Consider the following 22276-nt stretch of genomic DNA (forward strand, 5'->3'; position numbering starts at 1 on the left):
CCCCTTTTTTTGTGTGCGTAAAATGGAAACTATATAGAAACTAAAGGGGGCGTTTCTACCAACTAAAAAGTCGTAGACCAAAATTTTTTGGATTTGTCCTTAATGGAAAATTTTTTCGAGTTAGTTTTGCGCCAAATTTTCACGTATTATTGGTTCGTCTTAATAAGAGCAATTGGAAAAGTAAACAATTTAGACTTTTACACAAATATCCAAAAAAAAATTCAAAAAGTAGGTTTTTTTTAATATTATTTTTGAATATTTTCAAAAATATTTGTGCGTCATAATTTTTTCAATAATGCTGTAAGGACCGATGACCTCAATCGACGAGGTGCTGACCTGAGCTGGCAATGAAAGCCCCACTCCCACTCACGTTTCAGGTTTGGCCCGATCAAGGCGGGCGCAATTGGGAAAATTCAAAAAAATTGGGTATTGGAATTTGCAATTTCAGGCCCAAAAATTTGTTTTTGGCTCTCTCTTTCTCTCTCATTTTCTTCCAGCAAAAACTTCTCTCTCTGTGATTGAATCTGCAACTGCGCAGTGTCTCTGCTACACCACTACTACCGACGCCCACCAACATTGATGCCCTCCCTTACCTCACCAACGCCGATCCGACGCAACCGTCGCCGGCGTCCCACCGTCGCTGTAACGGCCCGAAAATTTAGAGACATTAATAAAATATTTAAAAGATTATTTTTCACAAAAGAAATTTATAAATTTACTACATCACTATTTCAAAAGCATATGTCATTATATTACAACCATTTTGAATAAATCAACATATTATAATTTCCAAATAAACTTAGAAGCTTCCAAAATAAAGTCGACTAAAATTAATCAGAGCAACTATGAGCACGGAAACCAAGGTTTTCAGCTTCTTCCTCAATAGGATTGAACTCAATTGAATCGTACAACACTTTTGTTCCGTCTTCGATACCTGGCGTTCGAGTTACCAGGGCAACATAGTACCATGAGCGATGACGCTCAGTAGCCAAAACCCACCCGAACCCATAACTTACAAGCAATAAGATATACAATTGAAATGCATAAAAAGAGAATAATTAATCATTTCATTACTATCCTTCACCCTATGTGAAATCTCAGATCTTATCCACAGATCCATTCCTACCCATAACCTCTGGCACAAGACACTGGTGTGGTCCGACTCCCCTTTTCCAGATCCGGATGAAGGATACCTAAGTTATGTACTCGCACTACAACAAAAGTGGTCTAAGATGACGAAAATTGGTGACGAAAAACTATTTTGTCGTTAATAGTATGTGATTGCGAGGAAAAAAAAATTTCATCCCTAATTGAAGGGAGCATGTCTAATTAGGCGAGCAAATTTTTATTTGTCGTGGTTCGAACAAATTTAACGAAAAAATTCTATTTTTTCTCGCCATTTATCCGTTCCAATTTTAATGTTAGCGACAAAAAAGAATTTCCTCACCATTTCCCTCAAATAATTTGGCGGCATCCCAACAAATAAGCATTGGCGGGACTGGGACAAAAAAAGGCTCATGAAACGGCACCGTTTAGGCATAAATAAAGGGAATACTCCTACTTTTCCTTCCCTCTCTTCATTCCCTCATAACCCACCGCTTCTCTCTCTCTTCTTCTCTGATGAAGTACTTGCAGAGAAAACTTCGGTGAATCGGCCATAGCTCGCCACACTGAACTATTTTTTGATTGGAGCATCAAGAAGCACAACAAGATTCTACTTGTCTTTCTAATCGCTCGAGTCTAAGATTTCAGGTATGTGAGATATGGTTGTAAGTTTGTCTCTGTCTTTTCCATATCTTCCTCCAAAGATCCTAAACCCAGTTGATTTGTTTTGATTATTTGGGGCAAAGGTCTCATAAATATATGTTTGAACATGGATCGGTGTATATATATGGACTTATATGTTAGTATTTCTCCAGTCTATAGTCACCAACACCCTGACTCGATGATAGGGCTGTAAAAAGCGAAAAGTGGGCGCCCCGAGGTGTATCAACCGGTTTTGAGTCATGCATCCCGAAACGCTCCAGAACTTTTTCAAGTCCATTCCGTTGGATACTCATATATCTTTCTCCGCCTCCCCCGACAAGGAGAACAGATCCCTTTTTCAAGATGGGCCAAACCCAAGCTTTCATGACCGAGCAACTTATTTTGTTTTTCTTTTCGCGGTCGTCCTCTTTTTTTGACCTTCTCGTTAGAACATGAGGAGTCAGATTTACGAATAGAGATGTAAACTGAAGCGGAAGTAGAGATTAGAAAAATTAAGCGGGTACCCCTGAATTTTCTCTCCCAAATCTGAAGTTTGATGATTGTTAAAAATATTTACCTAACTGTGTAGTAGGATCTGACTTGTTCATAGTCTCTGCCACATAAAATTGGACTACGGTTTTAATGGTCCAAGCCCTATACCATGACAAAGTATTCAATGCATTATAGGAGTAGTACTGTGGAGTCCATACAAATTAGGGTGGAAATCAAACTAATCAGTCCTGAAAGAGCTTCTGAACATTAATCCGGGCATTAAACAGTCTTCCTTCAGTAATTTTTTTTGCACCCCTTTTTTCTACCATGAAATCTATTTTTGTCCTACTGCAACGTGAATTCACAAAGTTGGAGCAGGGTGTTCTTTCCAAGATTCAACGGATCACACGGTTGAGAGTTTATTATGTGGGTTGCTTATTGGAGTATTTGATTCGATGAATTTTTGTTAGTGGTTTTCTCGGTTCCAGTGGCTTACAAGTTGAAAGCTTGTAAAAGTTAAGGCAGTTAGACCCCCAGTGCTTTACACCTCCAACACAATCTATTCAACTCTGTGGGCCTTCGATTGATAGATCCCATTTTAGAAAGACTTTGCATGAGGCCCATTAGTATATGCTTTGCCTACCCCAATAGGTTTTTACGTTTGTGATCTAAATTCTCACTCCACAGCTGCGCAATTAATTCTCACTCTTTGCTCGCACACTTAATTCTCGCTCTCATATTTTTTAATAGTTTGAAAAGTTTTTCAAAGATGTTTTCACAATCGCAATCGCATTCCTGCAAGGTCCCGTGCATTATGTGACTTAGGTTGTGGGAGAGGGGGAGATGGCCATGTGACACTCAATAATATCCTGTAGGGGTGTGGGTTGATGTTTATATTTCTTATTTGACATGGGGATTTGGTTATGACTTGTGCTCATAGGATTCAGTCCCTATGTTATGTGTATTTTGTGTTTTCGATTCTTGAATAGAAGTTGACTTCAAAAGATCAAGAAGTGAGGTACGAGAGTAAAAATAAAAATGTTGAACTTGTTTAATTAAAGGAAATTACTTCTGGTGTTTGTTCTACTGGGCAAAATAATTGATACCTCTTTGTGTTGTTACTTGATAGATTATTCATTTACAAAGTATTGATTTCATGTGGAGTTTTGTTGTCTTATTCTACCTATATGTGTATATATAAGTCTCTTATTGTCATATTTGACTTTCTTTACATTCTACTCGAATGCTGGTTACTGGTTTCAAATACAAATTTTCTAACCTTATATTGCCATTGCACTTGTCCAGATTCAATGGCTTGTACCGAATTTAATTTTGTTCTATTTGGCTTTGTTTACTATAGTCACTTTTGGCTCATACTTGGGGCAAATTAAATTAGGAGAAAAGGTTGGATTTGTATCTTAATGCTCCAACATACAATGCACTCACTTGTTCTTTTGTTCATCTTCCTTTGTCTATTTCACCAATCATAGAAGGAGATTGGACATGCAAAAAGTATGCTCAATTGGCAATTATTGGCACCATAGAGTTGTTAGGCATCAGTTCAAATTTGTATCACTAGAGAAGCCTTAATTATTGATAAAAATAGAAATGATAGAAATGATAATATTTGATGCATGACACAGTTAGTATGACTTTGACATCTCAACTCTGACCATGCTTTTGCATTTAGTAATGGACAAGAGTTGGATGAAATTTGGCAGCACCGCTCATGCTAGAACAAGTCAGCCTTATTTCGATGGCGTCAATTCATTTCCTGAATATGCAGCAGCTGTTGGTGATCGACAAGGTAATATTTTGTGCCTGTGTCGGAAATGTGTGAATTGTCGCCGACAAAATCTTCAAGAAGTGCACCTTCATTTGTTTCAATATGGAATTGTGCAAAGTTACACTACTTGGCATGAACACGGGGAACCACGTGTATCAGATACGGTGCATGCTTGTGAAATGGGAACCTACGAGGTGGGGAATCTCGGTGGCATCGATGCCTTGGTGGAAGACCGAATAAGAGCGGACTCATTGGATACCCAAAGAGAGGAAGTGTGAAACTTTGATAAATTATTGAATGATGCCCAACGTGAGTTGTTCCCACCGGGTGGTACAGATTATACTTTGTTGAAGTTTGTCATTGAGTTGCTTAATGAGAAGGAAATGAACCGCTGGACCAATTCTTCTGTTAATAGGCTCTTAAAATTCCTTTCTAGACTTTTACCACAAGGTAACTTGGTTCCTAAGTCAACTTATGAAGCCAAGAAGATACTAAGTGAATTGGGTTTGTCATATGAGCTCATTGATGTATACGAGAGAGATTGTGTACTCTTTTGGAAGGAGAATGCAAAGCTAGATAAATATCCAAAGTGTAATACATCTAGGTACAAAATCAATTGTGGCAGGGGTAAGAAGATTCCCCATAAGGTGTTGCGTTATCTTCCTATAACTCCTAGGTTGAAAAGATTGTACATGAAGGAGAAGACAGCCAATGACATGAAATGGCACAAGGAGAAACGTGTGGATGGGGAGAAATGGAGGCATCCTGCGGATGCTAATGAGTGGAAGGAATTTGATTTGCAACATCCTGAGTTTGCCCAAGACCCTCGTAATGTGAGGCTAGGGTTGGCAACTGATGGGTTCAATCCTTTTGGGAATATGAGCAACTCCAATAGCATGTGGCCTGTCATTCTTATTCCTTATAATCTGCCACCTTGGTTAGCCATGAAGGAGCCATTTTTCATGTTGTCATTGCTTATTCCTAGGGATAAGCAACCAGGAATTGATATTGATGTTTATCTGCGGCCTTCGGTGGACGAGTTGAAGGAGTTGGAGAAAAATGGTGCATTAACTTACGACGCCTCGAGTGGGGAGACTTTTAAGTGACGTGCAACATTATTTTTCACAATTCACGATTGGCCAGCATTTGGTGACGTGTCAGGATGGAGAATGAAGGGTCATTTTTTGTGCTACTCTTGCAACGATGAACCATATTTTGAATCTTTGAGGAGTAAGACAGCATACATTAACCATCGAGGCTACTTACCTGAGAACCACCCCGAACGCCGAAAGAGGGGGGCTTACAATGGTAAACAGGAGAAGCAAAATAGATCCTTGGAGATACCAAAAATACAACAACAGTTGGATTCTTTACCAATGGTCGAGTTCGGAAATTAAAGATCCAAGAAAGAAGAAAAGGCCTCGCTTTGCACCAAATTGGACAAAACTAAGCATCTTGTATGAGCTATTAGGCTTTAAAAACAGAAAGCTCCGACACAACATTGATGTCATGCATGTGATTAAAAATGTTTGTGAGAATATCTTTGGAACAATGTTGGGCATTGAGGGAAATAACAAAGACATAGACAAGGCACGAAGGGACTTGCAAGATAGGGGCATACGAAAAGAGCTATAGCTTACAGAATGTCCCAATGGATCATATGCTAAGCCTCAGGCGAGCTTTTCTTTGACCTCGAAAAAGAAGGAGGCTATCTTTGAATTCTTAAAATCTATCAAGTATCCGGATGGTTACGCAACAAACATATCCAAATGTGTGAATACTTCAAATGGAAAGTTAACTGGGTTGAAAAGCCATGATTGCCATGTACTCATACAATGAATTCTTCCAATTGGAATGCATGGATTTGTGGATAAGGAAATTAGCATAGCACTATTTGAATTAGGTACCTTTTTCCAAGACTTGTGCTCTAAGACAGTGACACAAAGCAAACTTGAACAATTAGAGGAGCGTGCGATCCATATCTTGTGCAAGCTTGAAAAAATATTTCCTCTAGCCTTCTTTGATGTGATGGTCCACTTAATAATTCACTTGCTGCGTGAGCCTATTCTCGGAGGACCAGTGCAGTATTGGTGGATGTACCCAATTGAACGGTAATCTTGTTGAATCTATAATTATGTTGAAGATTCAAATGGCATATATAATCTTATTCTGAATTTATTTTCTCCAAAGGTTTCTTGGAACTTTAAAAAAGTTCGTTTCAAACCAAGCCCGACCAGAACGTTCCATTGTAGAGGCATATATTGTCAAGTAGTGTTTAACTTTTTGCACAATGTATCTTGATGGGATTGAAACTATGCATAATTGACATGAAAGGAATGAAGATTTGGGCAATAGGTGCCAAGGCTTGACAGTGTTCACGTAAATAGCTCGTCCTATTGGGCAAGTCACAAGGGATGGTGAGATGTCACAGGAGCTTTGTCTTAAGGCTCACTGGTTCTTATTGTACGATAGTCCTGAGGTGGAGAAGTATTTAGAGTATGTTTTTCAGGTGTTCTTACTTATGCTTGCTCTTCTCAATAGTATTGATGTTGCATATTAATAACATTTTACCTAGTAATCATGACATTCGTTTGAGTAGGGAGCACAAGAATCAATTACAAGTTTCAAGTGGGCATGACATAACACGTACACAACAGGAAGAATTTCCTAAGTGGTTCAAAGAGAGAGTAAGATGTTTTTCAATTTCATTGTGTGCTAAATACTATCAAGTTGTATTATAGCTGACCTTACTTATTATTTTAAACTTGCATGTGGTGGTAGTTAAATGCATTGAGGGTTGAAGAGTCACCAGAGGCAACCGATGAATTATGGTCGCTAGCTAATGGTCCAAATTTGCTAGTGAAAGAGTACTCAGGTTACATAATTAATGGTGTAAGGTTTCATACTAGAGAACTAGATGATCAGCGAACGAGTCAGAAAAGTAGTTTGCTTGCAGAAGGGAACTATGATGGCAAAATGCATAACTTTTATGGTCACTTGAGCAAAGTTTAGGAAATTGATTATATGTGTCAGAACAGTGTAATATTGTTTCAATGTGAATGGTATAGTACAAACAATACCGACAAAAATAGAACAATACGAACTGACACATATTGCACTAGCATTGATGTTACAAGTCGGTGGTATCAATTTGATCCATTTATTCTGCCAAGTCAAGCAAAGCAAGTGTTTTACCTAAAAGATACAAAATGGGGTGAACCTTGGCAAGTCGTGGAACGAGTCCAACAAAGGGGCATGTTTGATGTACAAGAGGTGGGTAGTGCTGAAACATTTCATGCCCCAGAATCTGGTGATGCGTTCCAACAAGAGAACATGGGATCAGCTGTGCCAATTGACATTCAAGGCGACATCCAATGTCATAGGGATGATGTTGATGCTGAGATAATTTCAGGGGTAGTGCCATCAGATGGAATATTAGAAGACAATGTAGAGGCAGAAGCTGATGAAGAGCAATAAATATTTGAGGATGATATGGATCTTGATATGGATTATGATATTTAACTTATCTCCTATGCTTTATATGTGGATGAACGTTCATGTCTTCTTGTTGGTAATTAGTAATCGTTTTGAACTCATGAAGTTATTGATGTCAATATGTGAATCAATGTCCTTGTCTTCCTGTTGGTAATTAGTAATCATGTGGAACTCATGAAGCTGTTTATGCAAATGTTTGTGTTATGAACTTTTTTGTTAATCTAAAGAAGATATTAATCTGTGTCTTATTGGCATCATTGTCTTTCTCTACATTTGTGGGCATGCGCCCCAAAAATGCTCAATTTATAAAATCAAGCGCGGCCCTTTTTCAGAAAAAGCGCGACGAAACACCTCGATTCAGAGTCGCCACTCGGGTTTTAGCGGTGAAAACACCCAAGGAACCGAACTCGAAAACGTTTGCCACGTTTGTTTGATTTTGAAAAGGCTTGTAGACCGGTCCGTCGTCACCTTCGATATCTGAGGTTCGGGAGCCAGGTTACGAGAGGGGAAGGGTTTTATGGCACCCCTCTCGCCCAATCAGGAGATCGGTCTCTACTCAGGTATTTTTGTATAACTTTTGCATTTTTCTCTCATTTGATCATTTTTTAGCCAGTTAGGGCGGGGGAGTAGTTAATGGGGATTAAGACTGTAACAAGTTGCATTTATGTGATAAAATGTTTATGGATGACTTGCTTGCACTGATATATATAGATTGAGAACAAGCACCGAGCAAACCGAATAATTTGGAGCACACTGCCCTAAAGGAACATGAGCAAGATCCACACCAGCATGCACTGACCAAGCCACTGCATGCTGGCGCAACCTGCGCACGCCACACTTAGACTGGCGTACTCCACTTGTCTAGCTTCTTAGTCTTTGTTTGCAATCCTCTGGGCTTTGGAAAGGACCAACGCACACCCAGGACAAACCACGCAATTAATAGAGCAGAGTATGTATATTTACAGACAGGTGGAATGGCTTCAAGCCATGAAAGACAACAGAATGCCCCAAAAATAGTGTGGGGACAGGAAATAGGCCAAAATTAAGCTAAGATGCAAGGGCTAGCCACTGGATCATGGTGAGCAGCACCGTACGCCAGCCATTAAAGGCCGTACGCCAGTTTGATCCTGGTCCAGTGCTTGGCTTTTGCATCATCTGGGCTTTGGAACATGACCAGAAGGATACCAGAGGCCTTCTAAACAGATGATAAATAAGCATTAACAATTACAACTACGCAGCTCTAATCATGCAGAAAGCAATAAACTGATTATTAGCATGCAAAGGTGATTGACAGAAAGATAAAATGACAGAAATGATGATCCATGATCCCCACGCCAGTAGTGCTCGCACTGCCATGACTGGTGTACAGCATAGGGGTACTGGCGTGCGCCAAGTATCATCTCATACGATTGTTGTATTTTACCAATTTAAGGCCAGGACTAGTATTGCTTACTAGCCTAGGCCTTACTGGTCTCCCTCAGAAGCTGAAAATAGAAAGGGACACAAAGGTGGTATACCTTTTTGTGTTGAGGCTTGAAGGTGGTATTTGAGCTTAAGGGTTGAAGATGGAGGTTTAGAAGGTGACTGGATATCAGTAGGGTATATGGAAGTGTGTTGCCCTCCCTTCTCTTTCAATGGAAAAAGAGAGATAGAGAGCAAGATGAGAGAAGAAGAAAGCTTTTTCTCCTTAATGTAGCTAACCCTTTGCAAACAATGAATGCAAGGGGGGTATTTATAGAGGAGAGAGGGACTGAGATCAGTTGGGACCAAGGCCTTGTTTGGCTGGTTGGAACAACAATGGAGTCTCCCATGCATTAAATGCATGGGACTTGCCTTGATGGGGGGTGTAGGAGAGAAGGGGGGCGTCCCTGCCGAATGTAATCATCAGGGAGACTGTAGCTGACGTCAGGGTGGCACAAAAGTCTCGTCCATGTGGCTGAATAAAGTTGATTTGACTGGGATTGACTAGTGTGCGCCACATATTGACTGGCGTGCACCAGTTGTAACTGAGTCAACGGTCGATGACCGACACGTGGCAGTTAACTGGTGTACGTCATCAAGGTACTAGCGTAAGCCAGTTGGGTTTTGCTGGGGCTGTTTGGCTCTGGTTTGAAGGGTTTGAAAGGGGGTTTGCAAGAGGTTCGGGACGCTCAAAGCTCAAACACACCCTCGTCCTCCAACTGTTCTCGACTATAATCATCATTGGGAAAATAAAAGATCGAAAAATAGCGTTATCTGGACAATCCAGAATGGGGTGTCTACAGTAGCCCCCCTTTGACGGCACTTGAGGTACCATTGACTTGAGACAAGTAACGTCAAAGGTTTTCTAGACACCCTCTTCAAGGCTATCCAGAATATGTAAACTTTAAAGAACCTGCTTGATTTGATTTTGGACGAGTGGATCGTCGTTGATTTGATTTTGGACGAGTGGATTGTCGTTGATTTGATTTTGGACGAGTGGATCGTCGTTGATTTGATTTTGGATGGATAGATTGTCGTTGATTTGATTTTGGACGAGTGGATCGTCGTTGATTTGATTTTGGACGGATAGATCGTCGTTGATTTGAGATTGGACGGATAGATCGTCGTTGATTTGATTTTGGACGGATAGATCGTCGTTGATTTGAAATTGGACGAGTGGATCGTCGTTGATTTGAAATTGGATGGATAGATCGTCGTTTAAGGACCTCTGCTTGGGGATAATTTCAACATGGGTACCAACACGACTCATGGCAATTTAGGACACTATTTGAGAATGGGTCTCGTCGCACGGGGTGATTTGGGCCTCAGGCCCAGTATGTACTGGCGTACGATACCTCAAAATTGGCATGCGCCACTTTGTGCAAAGACCCGAGCCCAGACCCGGCCCAGATTCAGCCCAATTGCTCCCCACGTCGTTTAAACTCCTGTATGAGCGCAGAAACTGCCTTCAGTCAGTTTTGGACACCGAAAATCCTCCAAAACTCCACAACTCTTCAATCTCTCACTCAATCTTCCATTTTTCCCCAAAACCCATGCTTCTCTACTCATCCATGGCGGAACCCAGTGGTGGAGGTGGCAATGGAATGCCGGTGAGGAGGAAAGTTGGCCACGGGGTAGTATTGAGACTCCGGGGTCTCGAATCGATGATCAGACGACGGGCGCACCTTCGTCGAGTACCGGTGTAGTGGCTGCAGGCAGCGGCGGCGACGATGGTGGCCATGCAGCAGTGGTGGCTGGTGGCAACGGGCGCCGTACGCCAGAGATGGTGGGGCGTACGCCAGGGGTTATCGAACCAAGGGGGTTACTGGTTCATCGGTTGGATCCAAGTAGTGGTGTGGAGGGTTTGGTGATCACAGGTTCGGGCTCGGCTGGGGCCGGCGGCAGCGGCCATGGTAATGGTGATGGAGGTGGCCAACCGGGGACACCACCGAGGGATCCGGCGAGGGGCAAGGGTCCCGTGTTTGAGGAGGGAGTATCCGGAGAAGTACCCATGGAGGAGGTGGAGTTTCAGCCTGCAGTAGGGTCCTCGGCACACGTACAGATCACTCGGGGCGATTTTGCAGAGTTTGTGTCTGAGGAGGAACTCGGCCGTTTGCTCTGGGAGAACCCGGGGGTGGTGGCTGCAGTGTTGGCAGCACGAGAGGATAGGCTCCGGCAGGTTGAGAGGGCTCAGGAGGAGGAGCGCTTGAGGGAGGAGGCCGAGAGGGCCAGGGCCGAGGAGGAGGCCTTTGTGAGCAAGACCGAGGTAGCCGAGGAGGCTCAGGGGGAGGTGTGGTCCTTTGAACGGGCAGTGACACTCGCAGAGTTTGTACGGCTGGCACCCCGTGCTAGGTTCGACGCGGCCACGTATGTTTTGCCCGAGCCGCATTTGTTTATCCCGTCTGGGGTTGAGAGCCTTGCACCTTTGCGGGAGAGCTATGACACGGAGCTTATACTGAGAGACCCGCAGAGACATTTATCCGTGGACTGGGCACATGTATTCCTTTGAACTTTCTTTGATATGCATGCCTTGTCATTTATAACCTTACGTAGTTTGAACTGTCGTAGCTTGGCTTGTAACATACGTAGGCCAGAACCCAGAACTGTAGCTTGACTGAGAGAGTAGAGTTTGAATAGTATGCCTTGACTTTGAAACTTGACTTGAATGATAGAACACTTGAAGTGGTTGAATCGACTTGCAGAAAACCCGTAATTTCGACAAAAACCGTTAGTGCCAACCTTGAATCAATCACAAACTGCCTCGACTAATAAGATAGTCCTTTGAACTTGAGTTCGACTAGGTAGATTGCCATGACATGTTGAACGCCCTAATGGCGTGTCCCATAGTTTGAATCGACCACACTGATAAACGGAACGCCTACGAGGCGTACCTCGAGAGAGATAAGGCCTTGTGGCTCGGAATTTGACTGAGAAATACCCTTGAATTGATTCGACTGACAGCAGAATTGGATAGAGTAATACAAATGCCCGGCAACTTTGTTCGACCTTTATGATACCTGTTTCGACCGTAGAATTACTTTTGAAATTCTGAATTCGATTGACTGTTTGAGTTGCAATTATTGATGAGACTCTTTTTGTTGTCCTTCTTTGTATGCAGAGAGGAGCAGCCAGCACTCGGGGCCATGGAGGTCCCGCGAGCTCGCTTGAATTGTACCGAGGGCTGCCTGAGCGAGTCAGGGCCTTAGTTGACGCTGCAGGGTTCCGGTCGTTTATCCTCACGCTGACGGCCGTGAAGAGCAATCACGTTCTGCTGACAGCGCTGGCCGTGAGGTGGTGGGATTCCTCGAACACCTTCCACTTGCCAATCGGGGAGATAACAGTGACCCCGTCGGACTTTGCGGCTCTCACCGGTTTGAGGGTAGGAGGGGAGCCCATCCCGTTCGACTCGGAGATTTACAGGGATCCCAGGGCTTTGGAGTGGTTCTTAGGGCAGGCGCCAGCAGGCGAGGCAGAGACCGTCCATTATGACCAATTCAAACGGTACTTGCACGGGAGGGAGCCGGACTCGGAGTTGGAGGCGGAGCAGATGGCGATGGCCTATTTGTTGTACTTGTTCGGGGCTACATTGTACCCGAACAAGCGATCCACGGTGCACCTGTCCTACTTGCCAGCCCTTCATGACTTGAGCACAGCCTCACGGTTTGACTGAGGAGGAGCAGCTCTGGGTACGTGCTACGGTTTCATGGGGGAGTTCTCGCGCGGGAAGAAGGTGACGGCCGGTTACTGGAGGGTGTGGGAGGTAAGAAGCAAAGCTTGCAATTCCTTTCCTGTTTTCCCTTTCTTGCACTTGTCTTTGATTTGCATATGAACTGTATTCTGATGCTTTGATTGTCTGAACATTTTGCAGCTGTGGGCTTACAAAGTGCTGAAGATGTACCCACTAGAGAACAAGTGCCCAAACCTGAGGATGCTCCCACGTGCCATGATCTGGGGCCCTATGTACAGCGGCAAGAAGAAGTCGAGAGGGAGCCTCCTAGCCTTCAGGTCGTACCTGGACGAGCTGTCGGGTACTCAGGTATGCAACACGTCAAATTGATCATTCTGCTCTTTAGAATTCCTTTAATGCTGTCCCTGATGACTTTGAACCTGTGCACTTGTCTTGCAGGTAGAGTGGGACCCATGGAGAAATGCCGAGCCAGAGCCTGAGTACTTGGCGAGGAGCAGGGTGGTGACGGCGAGTCAGGTGCTGCTGGAGTCAGCCTTCGGGTGGCGGTGGTACTTGGGTGACCGAGTGACACGGCAGTCACTGGGCTCTCTTGAGTTCCAGGTTCTTGGGCCACTTCCTCCTCACGCCTCTCATACAGATAAGTACACCTTGGTCGAGTTGCGGCGCTTCACTGTTCCGGCCGGCCTTGCTGCTTTTCTGAGGCCCGAGCGTGACTATGCTGTCTACCGGAGGCAACGCTTGGCGAGGCCGCTTGGAGTTCTGGAGCACATTGCCATGCAGGGCGAGGCACTGGAGGCTGGCGAGGAGAGACGGAGCCGGGAGAGCAGGGCAGCTCGGCCGAGAGAGATGAGCGACTATGCCACAGCGACCGGGCTGCCACGGCTTTCTTGGACACTAGCGGTACCGGACGCGCAAGGAGAGGAGGCCATAGTTCGGTTTGAGCCTGCCAGGACAGATCCGGCAGAGATCACAGGACCGATATGACATTCTTCATCCCTTGTAGGTTTCCGTATTTTACTTGCAGCACATATATCTGATTTGCATTTTGACCTTTACCCAAAGTTTGTACCACAGGCCCCGATGGAATGGGTACGTGAGGCGGCTCGCTTGATGAAGGCTATGGAGAAAGAGTTCCATAAGATTGCCGGTGGCGCCTGTAACGCCCCTAATTTTGGGAACGTTAAATAGGCAATTTATTGAAACTTCAAAATAGAGTCTGACTCTTTATTACATCATAACTCTCACAAGAGTACTTTTATTACACAAGGGAGGGAAACTAGGGTCCCTAACTACAGCTCCGCCTGCTCCTCCATTCCAGCCAACTCTTCGGCTCTGAAAACCTCCAAGGTGTAGAGTTCTTCCTGTTTATCTACAAGGTCTGACACATTATACTGGCGTCGCCACCAATATAATATGTCAGGGTCACCAAAGGTAACACCGTGAGCTACAAAAGCTCAATAGAATAAACCTATACCCACCAACCCTTAACTTACAAATAGCAGGATATAGCACACAACTCATGATTGTCACATAACTCATGCATAAATGAATAACAATGACACATCCACATTCGCTATCTTCCTAGCGTTGGTGTCCGTGATTTTCTGAGTTTCTCCTACGCGACTCATCGTAGACTGTGTCTCCATTTTCCACATTTCATAACCAAATCAACATTTTCAAAATCCATTTTCAACACACCCAACCTCGGTTCCGCCGTTCCGGGTTCCCGAGTATCCTCACAATGGTTCCGCTGCACCGGGTTCCCATTGGCACACGATTGCATTGGCTCCGTACCGCGGATAACCAAGCCATACCTCACCATGGTTCCGCCGCTCCGGGTTCCCATGGGAACGCACACAATTCAAAACCCTCGGTTCCGTCGCTCCGGGTTCCCGAGTATCCCACAATGGTTCCGCCGCTCCGGGTTCCCATTTGGAGTTTTCGAAATCTAAACCCTCGGTTCCGCCGCTCTGGGTTCCCGAGTATCCCCACAATGATTCCGCCGCTCCGGGTTCTCATTGGGTTTTTCACAAATCTTCTTTTGCACACTCACACAACTCACATAATGCCACCCAAAATCGGTCATTATGTAGTTTCAAAAATATTTCCTCCTTCAAAACACATTTTTTCTTGTCAACCACACCCTAGGTGTCATGTTTTTATTTTCTCGATTTCCATGTCTCGTTCTCATGCATAGACTCCGCGGTAGGACTTTTCACATACGCAACCATAAATCATTCATTGTAATCTAACAAGATCATCCAATTTTATATTGGTACTCATGCTCAAAACCATCTTAAAGATCAAAATACGATTACTTCTATTCAAGTGTCAAATTCTATCTTTCGAAAACCGTTCTTTCTTTCTTTTGTGGGAAGTTCAATACAACATATGTTTATTTAAGAAAAAGTCATTTATCTAACATGCTCGTACTTCCATTAGCGAGATAAACTTATTGACAATCATGCATTTTAAACGATAGATAACCTTATCTACTTGAAACTAAACAATAGATAACCTTATCTACTTAAGGAAAACGATAAGGATATTGATACTTTGAATCAAGAACATTCTACTTTCTAACGTACGATTCTATGCTATACGTAGAGTTATTGGACGAGGGACTCTACTTATACTTAGGGAAGTGAGTAGAGAAAATCTACATGATCGTAATGTCAATTCAAGATTTTGTAAAACGAGCTTGCTAATTATTCCTAATACTTTAACTTGCCTTATCATAAACAAAAATAACTAAAGTTATACTAGGGAGAATGAGTAGAGATTTATCTACCTTGATCCGAAACTAGTCGGGGCCGAATAAGCTAGTTGGAAGTTTTCTACGGGCGGTGAAACTCGCAAATCTGGACCAAACTTTGGATGGCAGTAACTCGGTCAATATTTGGCCAAATATGATCGTTCTTGGGTCGAAATTGAAGCTCTCGAAGTGCTCTACAACTTTCGTGAAGGAAGTTGATCCTAGAAACTACTTTAGGTAGGAGAAAAATGGTGATAAAGGAGGAGACAGTATGCTGTCTGGAAATGGAAATCCGAGATTTTTACTGAACTTCGGATGCCAATATCTTTGTCATTTCTTCACCGATTGGGGTGGTTCTTGGATCTAACTTGAAGATTTCGAAGTGCTCTACAACTTTCCCGAAGGGAGTTGGTTTTAAAAACTACTTTAAGCAGGAGAAAAATGAAGATTTGTGAAGGGCAGTAAGCTGTCTGGAAAATGGAAATGGCAAATGAGTGAAGGTGTGAGTTGAATGGAAGGCATGGGATGCTATTTATAGCCAACACTTGAGCTCCTCCTCCCTCCTCTATGGCCGGCTCCCCTCTCTCTCCTTCCTCCCATGGATTTGCTCCATTGAGTTGTCATTTCAAGTCTTAAATCAAATCCTAGCCTTCCTTCACTTGTCATTTCCATTCTAGGCCAAATCTAGGTTGATCATGAAGGGTTTTTGACTTGTCAAGTCTATGGGGAGGTTGCTTGCAAGAAAGAATATAATCATGGGCTAGCTTTGTACTTTGGAAGACTAGGAATGGGTTGGCATGGTCAAAAATAGGCTTAAGGCTATAAATTTTGCTTGTGTAAGTAATCAAAACTCATGCACACACTCCACCCCACTCTCTCACTCTCGGCCTCTCTCTCTCTCTCTCCCTCCTAGGTACATATGTCTAGGAAAGTAAGTCTAGAATTATTAGGTTTAAGTCTAGAACATAGGTGTGCATGCATGGTAAAGCTAGCCTTGCTTCCTTTGGAAGCAAAATGATGAGATTCCATGTATGACTTGTCTTGTCATGTATATTAGCAAGTCAAAGGTCTATTAACCAAGGGATAAAAATCCCCCTAACAATTATGGTCCAAGGGGTAAAGGAATATTGGTCATAATTAGGGTTTGAAATGACTTGTCATGGGAGTAAAAATGATTACTCCTATGGTCTAATGGTCCTATAGGGTTTGGAGGGGTTCATAAGGCTCAAAGATGGTCTAAAAGGTCTAATTAGGGTTAGGGTATTGTAACTAGGTGAATCGGTGGTTCGGGTCCTCCAACTAATCGGTTGGAAACTAACTCTACTTGCCAAGTAGGATTTCTAGCCAAGAAATATGATTTAAAGATTTTATCTAACTCGTTAGGAAAATATACAAGTGCTTTTATAAGTATACTTGTCTTTAGAAAATGACTAGATTGCTCGGCGTGAAAGATATAATTTTATAAGTCTCAAATCTAATTATGACGGATTATTAAAATTAAAAAGAAATTTTTAGTAGCAAATCCAAGGAATTAAAATAATATTTAAATATTTAACGAAATTTTTATTTACCAAAAATCAGGGTCGTTACAGCGCCTCTTTGCAGCTACACTACCCACCACCAGCTCCAGCTCCTGCTGTGCAGCCTGAGGTATAACTTTCCGTTATGCTTTTGAATAGGTTTGCTTTCAAAATTTCCTGCACTTAGCATTTCAATATATACAATATACACAATGTATGTTAAAATGACTTGAATGACCATGCAGGGACATGCTAGGGCGGCTCCTAGGAGGAAGAGTGTGCGGCCTCCTCCCACGAAGAAGGTAGCACCGAGTTCCTCTCGGCCAGCGGCGAGGGTAGAACGGGGAGTGCAAATCACTCCGGCTAGCGCGGAGCTCCAGTTTCGCCGAGAGCTGAGGAAGAGGCCTGCAGAGAAGAGGCTTGCCGAGGGACCCTCACAGAAGAAGAGGAGAGAGGAGGAAGAAGAAGAGGAAGAAGAAGAGGAGCAGACGTCCCTCAGTTGCGGATCTGACTCGGCGAGCGACCCTAGGTTCCAGATGGACCCTCGAGAGTTGGAGGAGAGCGAGGAGGACGATGACGACGACGAGGACCTTTTTGATGACTGAGGGCTACCACCAAGCCTTAGTTTATTTTGCTGATACTTTGATGCTTTTTGAGTTGGATACTTTGATACTTTGGATAGGGCCTGCGTGCCTTTTTGACCTTTTGGGCGAGTGTGCCTTGATACTTTTAGTTCTGCCTGGGCTGTTGTGCCACTTTGATGCTTGATACATTTCCACCTTTACGCTTTGACACAGTAGTATAAAACTTCTGCATTTCCCGTTTATCAATTTCCCTTTGCTTTGATGAGATTTGGTAAAGGAAACGAACAAAACATCCGCTAATATCTAACATGCATTGACGAATGCTCTGAATCGACAAAAGACACTTGCATGTGCACACGACTGACTTAGCTCGAAGAAAAGATGGACAGAAAAGTCCTAGGACACGACACGTATCCCAGACACGCGGAGGATACGGGAGATTTTGGGCGTAGGCAAGCCAAACTCCAAGATTCTCCCAAACGAAAGAAACTGACCCTTTGAAAAGACAACATAGATGTATAATGACTTGCACGAACCACCAAAACTGTTAGAATCGACCTGGTGCGAGGAAAATACCGAAGAAAAGCCAAAAATGTCACAAAAATGGACATAAGACGCAAAAGATGACTCGATATGGTCCCGGATGAAACCAACACCCCCACACAGTCACATAAGTCCTATGTAACATGTATGGCATGACAAAACTTGGCAAAAGCCCTTGGAACAAGATTTGACCTCCCGTATCCTTGATTTTAGCTTGAAACGAGCCGCCGAGGGTCCGAAATCTTCATCGAGCGTGGCTTCTAGAATCCGACGCCTTGCCATAGTCCTAAATGACATTTGTGACTTGTAGGAACTAACAAATAGCCAAAGCCAGCCCCAGAATCGAAAATGACCAAGCGGAGGCAGTAGCTGCTGCAAACTGGTTTCTGGTGAACCTTACTGGCGTACGCCAGGAAATAGGACCCGTACGCCAGTAAGTGGGGGACACGCATATGCCAGTCACAAATTGGCGTATGCCAGGTTCCTGAGAGTCAGATCCACTTGACTGACCAACTGTCCTTTTTCAGGGGCCACTTTGTTTTTACCCTCACACGGTTTGCACATGGTTTCTGAGCTCCCAGAAGGCAGTGTCCTTTGCAAGGGTGTGTTTTGGAAGCTAGCATCATGTTTGAATGGTTCATTGGTAATGGGAAGAAAAGGCCAAGGCCTATAAAGCAGAGACATGTGCATTGTGGCCTTCACGGCTGCACTGCTTCCTCTTTTCCTTAGTATATTTCAGCATTCTTCATGGACAACCCCCTCCCAACTTTACTTAGGCCCTGGTTGGCGCAATTCCTAAGCGTTGACTGGCTCAATTTCCAATATCACGGCCTCGCTTCATTCCGTTTTCTTCGACACGTGCCGCTCCGCCCAGCGCTCCTACGGGCTGCCCTCAGATTTCTGGGACCCTGACGTCCATGTCTTTCGCTTCGACGACGACGAGATGTGCCCAACTGTAGAGGAATTCCAGGCGTACCTCCGGACCTACTCGTCCCCTACGCTTGTAGTTCCGCCTTATCAAGCGAGCATGCCCAAACTGTTGGCCAGCTCACTCAACATTTCCCGGGGACTGGCGAACACTATCCTTGAGGGGGGCCAAATGAACATCATGCGGCTGATTGAGATGTACAGCCCAGACGGCGATTTGGATAGCGACGAAGCTCAAGCGCACCGCCACTTTGCCTTGGTAATCTGCCTACTTGCCGCTTACCTGCTCGTTCCGGCCCACGGGCAGGTTAGCCCTTCGCTTGTGAGCGTTGCTACCCAGATGGGGGCACGAAGGAACGTGATCCCTCTGGTCCTGGCTGAGACACTCTTGGGTTTGGATTTGGTATATATGGGCCAGTAGGCTGTTTTCAGCGGGAGCCCGCTTTTGCTTCAGGTAACCTCACTCAGCTCACCTTTTTCCGATTTTTCACACGTTCTCGTTTTACCTCGACGCTCGGCTTAGGCTGCTCCTTAACTCCTTACTTGTCTTTTCGCTCAGGCTTTATCTGACTTCTTACTTGTCTTTTCGCTCATGCAGTTGTGGTTGTCGGACAAATTGAGTCTGCTGAACCCACCAGTGGCGGGTTGGAATCTCTTTCCGAAGAGGATTCATCAAAGGGAGATGCGGTACCCTGACATGGCTATAGAAGGCTGGTACGAGTTCATGCAGCAAATGCAGCCTGATGAGATCGCCTGGAGGTGCCCTTGGCTGGACCTTCCGGATATGGCTATCCACTCTGATGGTTTTGACAGGGTGGTGATCGCAGGACTGGCAAGCTTTACCTTCTACATTCCCGGCCGTGTCCTTCGATAGCTGGGCGCCTCTCAGGAGAATCACCGTATTAGCATTGGGGATTTTCGTGTCCCGAATTTCAACGCTCAAACACTCAATGGTTACCAGAGGCGTTGGGGCCTTAGAGCCCTTCAGGCTGAGATGCCAGAAATTACCACAGGGCTAAGGAATCGCTACAGACAGTGGCTGAGAGCGGATGTGAACGCAAGGGAAAACATTAACTGACTCCGGGCCACTTTGCTATGCTTAGAATAAACTGTGAGCCGTTGGGCTTCTTAAGCATTTCGTTCTGTTTTTCATGCTTTAACTGTTTTAAGGCTTTTATGCTCAGCTTATGTATTAGAAGTAGTAATTTGCAATAAAGTTGAAAGACGATGGGTTTCCCCCTTTTCTGATCCTCTTCAATGCGGCTTTGACTTGCGCTCGACCTTTTCAAATTGCGACGTGTACTCGAAAATGTCAACCTTGGATCGAAACTTTGATAGAATATGACCGAATCTCAAGGTGAGATTGCCTACGTATCCTTTTTCAAGGAATCAGGTCAGAACGTAGTTCAGGTTAAGGTTCACTCGTGTATTTTGCCTCTCCTTTTACGCTCTAACTTTTGCCTAGAATCGCCTTTTCAGGTTTTCGGTCTAGCGAGCTTTTGACTTTTGCCTATTTATTTTTGCCTAGAACCGCCTCCTTAGGTTTTCGGTCTAGCAGGCTACTCTAACTTTTGCTTGGAATCGCCCACCCTTGTGGTTTTCGATCCAACGAGCATCTCTCAGGGATAGTAGCGTTTGAGTTGATCCAGGTTGACCAGGGTGTTGAATTCGTTGTCGTCGAGGTCGATGAGCTTAGCAGCACCCCCGGATAGGATGGTCTTGATGATGTACGGCCCGGATCGCTTCGGCCTGAATTTCCCGCAGGGATCAAACACTGGGGCCCGGACTTCCTTTGTAACCATGTCTCCCTCGACTAGACCCCTGGACTTCACCTTTTTGTTGAACGCACGAGCGATTCGACGCTGATACCCCTGAACATGATACAAAGCCTGGAGCCTTCTTTCATCAAACAACATCAGCTCGACAAACCTCCCGCTTAACCATTCAGATTCCTCGAGACCGTTTTCAACTATGACTCTCAGCGACGGGACCTCGAGCTCGATAGGAAGCACCGCCTCCATCCCATAGACCAAGGAGAAAGGAGTTGCACCAGTTGAAGTGCGGATAGACGTTCGATACCCCCAAAGGGCGAGAGGCAGCTGCTCATGCCAATCCCTTGCAGACTCGGCAGTTTTCTTGATGATCATCTCAACGTTCTAGTTGCAGCTTCGACCGCTCCGTTTGTTTGTGGGTGACAGGTCGTCGAATGGTGGACCTCGATACCGAATTCCTCAAAGAGCTCCAGAACCCTTCCTTTGAAATGACTCCCGTTGTCTGACACAAACGCCTGGGGGACCCCGTACCGATAAATGATGTTCTTTCGAATGAATTGAGCGACCTGAACCGCTGTCAATGTCTTGTAGGATTCGGCCTCGACCCATTTGGTGAAGTAGTCTATTGCCACTAGTATGAACTTGTGGCCATTCGAAGCAGACGGCCTGATCATCCCAATAACATCGATGCCCCAGACAGAGAACGGCCACGGCAAAGTCATGCCATACAACTTAGACGGAGGGACATGTTGCAAGTTCGCATGGATCTGACATTTGTAACAGCGCCGTACGTAGTCGATGCATTGCGATTCCATTGTAGACCAGTAATAACCCTGTCTGAGGATTTTCCTAGCGAGCATGACGCCGCTCATGTGAGGCCCGCAGACTCCCTCGCGAACCTCTTCCATTATCCTTGTTGCTTCGACGCCGTTGACACAGAGCTTGTGCATCCCGCAGTGCGACCTTCGATACAATTTCCCCCCACAGATGATGTACTGAGAAGCCAACCTCTGCAAAGCAATCCGATCCTTCTTCGTGGCCCCGACAGGAAATTCCCTGCATTCCACAAAGTTCCAAATGTCATGGTACCATGGTAGGCCATCATCGACATCATCAATGGCGTTGATATACTCATAAACAGGCAAGTCCCTCTGTTCAATCACAATTGGCCGCAGCTTAATGCCTATTGGAAGTTCGATCATTGAAGCCAAAGTCGCCAAAGCATCGGCAAACTGATTCTTCAAGCGTGGGACATGGGTGAAAGTCACCTTATTGAAGCGAGGAATCAGTTCTTCCAAATCTTGATGATAAGGCTTCAGCTTTTCCTCACGAACCTTCCAATCTCCATTGGCTTGGGAAACCACCAAGTTTGAATCCCCAATTACTTCGAGCTTCTCGACTCCTAAAGCAATAGTGGCTTCCATTCCGACGATGCAGGCCTCGTATTCAGCTTGATTATTGGTGACATCGAAATTCAACTTGAAAGCGAGCGGAATGTGAGCGCCGG

The 22276-nt window shown here is 44.6% G+C and overlaps 1 protein-coding gene across 6 annotated transcripts in view; it reads left to right on the forward strand.

Annotated features, from left to right (window-relative positions):
- The first annotated feature begins 1508 nt into the window (after positions 1–1508).
- The window catches only part of LOC131308100 (uncharacterized), a 34424-nt gene continuing 13656 nt past the window's right edge, over positions 1509–22276 (forward strand). For 3 of the 6 annotated variants that reach the window (XR_009194303.1, XR_009194301.1, XR_009194302.1), the window contains exon 1: positions 1509–1752. The gene's annotated coding sequence lies outside the window, so the exon portion shown is untranslated. The remainder of the gene's footprint in view (positions 1753–22276) is intronic. The other 3 variants (XM_058334916.1, XM_058334917.1, XM_058334918.1) reach the window with 1 other exon arrangement.

This window comes from Rhododendron vialii, chromosome 11a (assembly GCF_030253575.1).
Source record: "Rhododendron vialii isolate Sample 1 chromosome 11a, ASM3025357v1".
NCBI classification, from domain to species: domain Eukaryota; kingdom Viridiplantae; phylum Streptophyta; class Magnoliopsida; order Ericales; family Ericaceae; genus Rhododendron; species Rhododendron vialii.